Here is an 8481-nt window from a genome sequence, read left to right as displayed (position 1 = left end):
ATGTGGCTGGCATGCACAGATTTAAAAGAGACATGTTATGAGTGTGGTTTGGCAGGACCTTCAAAGAATACATGTACCTGGGAAATTTTCAACATTGGCATTTACTCCTGCCTCAAATATGCATAACTATCATATAGCATCTTTTTCGGACCTGGACTTTGGAGGAGAGCTTGAGTGAAGAATTGTAGTTACCTTTCTGGGGCTAAAAACACCTTAAAATTGCAAAAGTTTGAGTTTCAGGGCTTGGTTCCATAATTAGCTCCCCCTGGACAAGCGATTTTGCAAAATGTGCTACGTACACATTTAAGTAAGAAAATTATCATTTTATATGCAACCATGTACACATGCAAAGCCTCAAGTGTCATCACACTATTTGTGCATGTATTTTTGTAAATGAATTCTTTGCATGCTACTAAATACATACTTTTGTTTTCTAGTGGTGTTCCATGTATTTTATAAAAGGTTCCACATTCAATGGCCTTCTATAACATACTATCACAGTTTTGCATTTTCTGAAATATTCCATACAAAATTAGCAAAGAAAAAAAAAAACAAAGCATAGTTTGCATTGTTAAAGGGGTGGGGGAGGATAGGAGGGAAAGTCAGACACCAGAGAGGTAAAAAGAGAAAGGGTAGGAGTGATTTCAAGAATGTTAGAGAGGATAAGCAGGGGATGCTAGATATGGTAAGAACTGTGACATCTCTACTAATTATCAAGGCAAGCACCAGAGCACATTTAGGGCCTAGTTAACTAAGACTTTATATCCCTGAAAGCACAGAATTACTAAAGGTTTTCTCCCATTTTGGAAGTAATTCTTTGGTTTATGGTTTATTAGTATTTAATATACCCCATTTACTGTACAAGGTCAAAGTGCTTTACAAAAAAAATACAATATTAAGGGGCTGATGCACAGTGGCACCCGTTAAATACAGGTGCTGTGGTAAAAATTACTGAGTTGCAAACAGCAATCAATGCACAAAGGGGATTGTGAAATCCCTTTGTGCATCAATCGCTGTTTGTGACCTGAAGCTGTCAAATGTATTTGATGACTTGCCAAAAGTCCCTGGTGATCCAGTGGACTTAGTGCTGACCCAACATGACCAGACCCCCTCCCGGCCCCATCCACACACCCCTGTGCATAAAAACCCTGGTGGTCCGGTGGACCCCCACCCCCACCCAAGCAAAAACACCCTGGTGGTCCCCAATCCCCCTGCACCCCCTCCCAGGCCCCCAAAGCAAAAGTGTATCTATCTGGTGATCTAGCGACCCCCCCCCTTAAAAAGTTGGGGGCAGGAGCAACATTTCCTCGCTTCTGCCTCTGGGCCTACCTAGAACAAAATGGTAGTGCACAGCCCTTGCCCAATGCATTCTTGCTTGGGGGTTGAAGTCCCCTGGACAAGCAGGGTGTTTCAGTTTGGGGGGGGCAGGAGGGGATGCGGGATCCACTAGACCACCAGGGATTTATGCACGGGGTGCGGGAATGGGGCCAGGTGGGGGGTCTGGTCGGTAGGGAGGAGGGTCCGGTCAGGTCGGATCAGGGTGTCCACTGTGAGTGCCTACCATGGGGAGCAGTCTACTTGCACAATGCAAGCAGGCTGCTCTCCATTACAATAGGTTCAGACCTGCCATAAAATTTTGCACGTTAAAGGTAGGTGCTCACAGTCTGTGCATTGCTCAGAATGCTCATTTTAATACTAATCCTTGCTGCTAATGGCACACATTAAAATGACAGAAAATCCCTTTGTGTATAACTCACTAAATTACATGTGCTTTAGACTGGCTACAACCAGTCTAAAGCAAACGTTACCAGCATGGTAAGCTTTGTGCATTGGGCCCTAAAAGACACAAAATGAAAGGAACTCCATTAATTGACAGGAAAGTGTCACGCCATACCAAAACCTATATAACAGAAATGTCCAAAATGCACAGAACCACATAAACAGTAAAGTTTCGGCAACCTAATAACTGCCAAGATGGCTTATCCTGAGGCCCCAAAAGCTAATGTACAGAGATAAGTCTTAAACAGAGAGAAAATTCAATACAAAGAGGTGGAGGCAAATTATTCCACACTGGAGCCGACTCTGTGGGTGCTGTGGGTGCTTGAGCACCCCCAATATTGAGAAAATTACTTGTATGTGTCCAGGGAAGGGTTATTTCCATTGTGCTTAGCACCCCCATTAATTTTGAAAAGTTGGCTCCTATGCCAGTGAATGACTGCAACAGAGAAAAAAACAGTCTAGTAGACTTCAGTCAAACACAGGAAGGTATCCATGCAACTAGCTGATTGTCCTCTGAAGAACGGAGACAGTGAGAAAGGACAGCAAGGAGTGATTAAGGATACAACATAGGAACACCTGTCCACAATGCCTTATGAGTCAAAAATAACATTTTGAACATATTATGATAATGTACAGGCAGCCGGCAGAACTGAACAAATAAGGGTGTTACATGATCAAATATACGTGCATGCTCCTGAAGCTGAATTGCCATGTTCTGATGGGCCAATGATCAGAAGCAAACGCAGGCGTTAGGGGCTGTTAAGAACATACTAGCGCCTTCGTTTGCTACCGCCCCATGATCAGAGCCCCCGAGCGCATGAAATAATTCGCTTGCGGGTTCTGAACGCAACTAGCATGCAAAGCAGGGCTAAATGTATTCCTCCCCGATGATCAGCTTGCAGCGCGCCAAACATTGGCGTGCTGTCGGCGGCAAACCCTACAACAGCTCAGAGCTGGTGTTAGGGTTTACAGACCATTGGGGAGGAATGGTGAGCCCTGTCCAGCATGCATTTGCATGCTAGCAGGCCCCCCATTCCCCCAATGCAGCAGCCCCCCCCCCCCCGCAAGAACCCCAACCTGCCCCCCCAGCAACACAAGGGCCGGAAGTCCAGTGGACCTCTGGTCCCCCTGACCCCCCCCGACACAGGATCAGGGGGGGCTGGAGATCCGGTGGGTCTCCAGCCCCCCAACTCCCCTAGCATCCCCTCAAATGTCCCTGGTAGCCCAGTGGGCGGTGAATCAATCCCCCCAACACCCCATCTAGTGGTCTAGCAGCTCTTTCCCACCCCTTACCTTGGTTGGAGGAGGGAGGTGACCTCCCTCCTCCAACCAAGGTAGGGGGGTGGGAAAGGGCCGCTAGACCACCAGGTGGGGTGTCTGGAGGGATTGACTCATAGCCCACTGGGCCACCAGGGACATTTGAGGGGATGTTAGGGGGGCTGGAGACACACTGGATCTCCAGCCCCCCCGAACTTGTGTTGGGGGGGGTCAGGGGACCGGAGGTCTGCCAGACCTCCAGCCCCCATTTTGCTTGGCTCAGGGTGGGGGTCCTTGGGCTCTGGTGGTCCTGTTTTACAGGTCTGGGCTTTTGACACAATCCTCCCGCACTTCTACCCTATGATCAGAGAGAATAGCGTGCTTAAATTTGCATGCTATTATCTCTGATCATATGGTCGGTAAAGCCCCGCGCTGTTCCAGTGCTATTTTTAGAATGCTGGGGGCTTTCGATCATCTGCTCATGAGTGACTAAACAACACTATTACTAGGGTACAATTTCATATAATAGTTGTATTCAATATAATACAATTCTCAAACAACTATTGTACATTTCACATCATCAATCTTTATTAAATTATTTCCTACTTTTATTACATTTATTAAAATTTCACTCACTATGCTGGTCAGAAGCTTTGGGCAATATTGGGGATACATGATTTATTTAGAACGATGTCTAGGTTTGCCTTTATTCAATTGGGTGAACGGCTGAATCCCCATAAAACTGAGTTAAAACATGTTATAGATAATTTGGTAAAAAATGGGCATTATATTTGCCACCAATGTGTATAGTGTCAGTATGCTCTTCAAGTGAAGGAAATCCAAATCCCCCACTCCCCTGGTAAGATGTATAGGCTGCAAGGCCGGACCGATTGTAATTCAACAAGTTGTGTTTATGGCAGACGCTGTCCTTGTGGTTTATGGTACATTGGCCAGACCACACGGAAAATTAAGGTACGGATAGCCCAACATCTTAGTAATTTGCACACTGGACGCACAGAAGCCCCCTTGGTGTCCCATTGGGAACAGAAGCAACATGCCATACGGGAACTACGATTTGTAGTTCTAAATCAAATTAGAGTGGAGGGGGGAGGGGGGTAATGTTCCTATGGAATACGGTAATTCCCCATGGCCTCAACAAGGAAATTGATTGGCTCAGCATATAATTGGGTGGTATTTAAATGCTGGCTTCCTGTCTTGCGCATGTGAGGGCATCCGCTTGGATGCTTCCATGAGGATATGGTGTCATGATCGAGAACTCAGCAGCTTATTGTAGCCGGTAAGTGTTATATGTATGTTTGGTTGTGACGATAAACATAGTAACACTCAAGGTGTTATTGCTGTTTTATTTAGAGATACTGACCCCTGAAGTGAGATAAGATTTTAGATATCTGACCAGCATAGTGAGTGAAATTTTAATAAATGTAATAAAAGTAGGAAATAATTTAATAAAGATTGATGATTTAGCCCATGAGTGACTGAGGCACATACTATGGGGCTCATTTTCAAATCTTCCCCTTACCTGCAATTCAACATCACCTCTCCCTCCCCCCCCCCCCCCCCCCCCCCCCCGTGCCCATCTACCTTAAATGTGGTCTTCTATTGTACATATGCTGCCTGTGGCCTGATCCAAAGCTTTCCCTCTGACTGGTCCCACCCATGCAGAAACAGGAAGCAATGTCAGAGGAGGGCAGGACCAGCCAGAGAGAAAGCTTTGGAGCTAGAGAGATTAGGGAAGGGAAGGGGGATGGGATTTGCTATTACTGCTTTTGTTAACAATCAAAGCAGTTTACATATTATATACAGGTACATATTTTATCCCGAGGCAATGGAGGGTTAAGTGACTTGTCTAGAGTTACAAGGAGCTGCAGTGGGAAATAAATAATAAATAAATAAATAAAACACTTTTAATTGTGCGATTAATCACAATCAAAACTTTTTAATTGTGCGATTAATCGAAATGCAGCCCCATTCTAAATATTTCTGCACTCAATAGGCATGAAAGTATTAGAATCCAGTTTATAGAATTACCTTTCATGTGTATACAAGTGACAAAATTAATAAGGTATGTATGTATGATATACTCTATGGGAGTAATTCTCTACAGGTCACAAAAAGTTAGGGGCCGGGATGCTACACACTGAGTGTGAATTCTTTATCAACAATTCTTTGAGGACAAGCAGGCCTAGTATTCTCACATGTGGGTAATGTGGTCTGCGTTGCCCAGTCCGGAGCTTGAAACAAGCTTTACAGAGCTCTTTGGAGCACGAATCTTGTTCCACTGCACGTGTGCAAGTGCCTTCCCACCCACTGCAAGAGCGCAGGACCAACAGTTCTCTTTTTTTATTCGCGGTGAGGAGAGGGAATGTTTTTTTTTTCTGCTCCTCACAGCTGCCAGTTCCGTTGTTCATAGAGCTTCTTTGTGTCTTCCCGGTCTCTTTTTTTGTCTCTTGTTGCTCTGTACTTCGTTTGTGGTAATTTTCTTCCCTTTCAGGTTATTTTTCTTCATTATTTCCATGCTCAGTAGGCCACACTTAAGTCTGAGCTTCGGTAATGTGCCTTCCCAGGTTGTGTAGATGGCAGACCGCACACCAGAAGTGAAAGCCTGGTAAGCTTGGTTTATCATCTACACCTGGGAAACAGCAGGCATCAGGGTTGGTGTAGCTGCGTCTCCTAAGGGTCCAGCATCTGTCCCCTAATCTTACTCACTCTTTCCCGCTCCCTTTCTCCCCCCCTGCCCTACACTTCCCCCCAGTGGTCTGCCATCTTCCTCCTCTCTCTCCTCAGTTCCCTCATCCATAGCCTGGCATCTCTCCTATCCACCTCCCCTTGCAGGTTCAGCACATCTCCCCTTCCTTGCACCTCCCACTTACATGTCCAGCACATATTCCTTCCCCTTCCCCACGAGCCTAGGATGTCTCCTTTTTTCCTCAGACCCCCCCCCCCCCCATAATTCCAGCAATTCTCCCTCTTCTTCCCTTAGCCCTCCCATGAATCCAGTACCACTCCCTCTTATTCCCTCAGCCCCACCTCCATCCCCCTGTGAGTCTAGCACCATGCCTTCTCCTTCCTTTGACCCCCCCCCCCCCGGTCCAGCACTGCTTTCTTTTCTCCCTCCCCTCCCAGATCTGTCAAACCCCCCTGCCCTATCCCACCCTCACATAAACAGGAAGTTGTGTCAGAGGGAGCAGGACACGGCAGAGAGAAGGATCTGGCGCTGGCCCAGGCAGCGTGTTAACACAGCAGATATCGGTAAACAAAGCAGGTTTGACTGAGGGGGGGGGATTGAAGGAGGGAGAAAAGGAAGTGGAAGTGATGCTGGACTCGAGGGGTTTGAGGGAACAAGAAGGTGCTGATCTTTACGGCGGGAGGAGAGGGGAGCAAGAAATATGCTTCAAACTTTTTTAAAAAATATGCTGCTGTGTGCCAGCATTGTGACACACCTTCTGGGTGCTCATGACACATCAGTTGAAACCCACTGTCCTAGAGGAGAGGAGGGAAAGAGGAGACATGGTACAGATGTTTAAATACTTGAAGGGTATCAATATGCGTACAAATATTTTCCAGAGACGGGAAAGTGGTAGAAGTAGAGGACATGGATTAAGATTGCAGAGTGGTAGACTTAGAAGTAACATCAGGAAGTACTTTTTCACAGAGAGAGTGGTGGATGCCTGGAATGCCCTCCCGGGGAAGGTGGAGACAAAAACGATGGTAGTATTCAAAAATGTATGGGGTAAACACAAAGAATTTTTATATTGAAAAAGGATAGTGAGCTGTTGCGTCATCTAAAATCATTTGGGAATACAGGGAAGGTGTTGGCCTGGTTTCGGTCTTTTTTTGGAAGTCCGGACATTTCTAGTCCAAGGCTCTACAAAATCAGAGTGGATAACTGTGACTTCAGGAGTACCACAAGATTCTTGCTTGTCTTCATTATTGTTTTAATTTGTTTTTGTTGCTGGTTTGTAAAGTTTTAGCAGGATTAGGTGTTTGTTATCGCTTGTATGCTGATGACATACAATTTTATTTCCCTATTCTAGATACGGTAGTTGATAGTGTTCGGTTGGTGGAGTCTCAATTTTGTAAGATTCAGACCTGGTTAAGGATGAATGGATTAAGTCTGAATGTGGCAAAAAGACACAAATTTTGTGGTTGTCACGGTTGGGTGAGGTTTGTTCTTTTTCGAGTTTTTATTTGGATTCTGTTTTTGTGTCAGATTCCATTCAGAGTTTAGGAGTGACCTTTGACACGACTTTGTCAATGAAGGTATATGTTGGGTTGGTGATTCGAGCAGTGTTTTTTAAACTGTGCACGGTGACCCGGTTATGAAATTTTCTCTCGGAGCAGAGTTTTCATATGGTTTTGAATAGAAATCAAACAAAATAAAACATGGAAAAGAAAATAAGATGATACCTTTTTTATTGAACATAACTTAATACATTTCTTGATTAGCTTTCGAAGGTTGCCCTTCTTCGTAAGCAAAGTTATGTTACCACACTTTGATTATTGTAACGCCTTGCTGTGTGGATTACCACATGGAGTGTTGCAAGCATTCAGGTGGCTCAGAATGTTACAGCCCTACCGCTTACTAGAGCGAGTAAGTTTGAGCATATTACTCCACATTAAAAAAATTGCATTGGTTGCCCATTGCTCTGTGTATTCAATTTAAACTGCTGGTATTGGTTTTTAAGGCATGCTGTGGTTCAAAAGTTGCAGAAGTATCATCCTAAAAGATCTTTGCGATCACAGGATCAAGAACTTTTGATTGTTCCTTCTGTCTGCAATATTCGATTGCAGACTGTTCGTGCGCAAATTTTTTCCGTTGCTGAACGTCAATTGTGGAATGCTTTACCACTTTCTGTACAGCAATAGCCCTCTTCAGCGGTATTTAAAAAGCAGGTAAAGGCCTTGATGTTTTAGAGAGCATATTTTGAAGGATAGTTTGGGTTTCAGGATGAATTGTTTATTGAGTTTGTTGATGGTGTTTTATGTGATTTGGTTATGTTTGTTTTTTTGTACTCTGCCCAGACTTTTGGATGGGCGGACTATAAATTTTTGTAAATAAATAAAACAAAATCTTGTTGATGCTAGATGGCAACTCCAGTAGTAGGGAAGTAAGACCAGTACTGGGTGGACTTCTACGGTCTGTGTCCCAAATATGGATCGTCAGGAGTGGCCTTTGAAGGCAACTCCAGCCATTTGGAAGTAAGACCAGTGCCAGGCAGATTTATATTTCTGCCTTTTTTTTTTTTGTTACATTTGTACCCCGCGCTTTCCAACTCATGACAGGCTCAATGCAGCTTACATGGGGCAGTGGAGGATTAAGTGACTTGTCCAGAGTCTCAAGGAGCTGCCTGTGCCTGAAGTGGGAATTGCACTCAGTTCCTCAGGACCAAAGTCCACCACCCTAACCACTAGGCCACTCCTCCA

This window comes from Microcaecilia unicolor, chromosome 1 (assembly GCF_901765095.1).
Source record: "Microcaecilia unicolor chromosome 1, aMicUni1.1, whole genome shotgun sequence".
Lineage (NCBI taxonomy): Eukaryota > Metazoa > Chordata > Amphibia > Gymnophiona > Siphonopidae > Microcaecilia > Microcaecilia unicolor.
The sequence above is the reverse complement of the archived record's forward strand: the minus strand, read 5'-3'. Positions refer to the sequence as shown.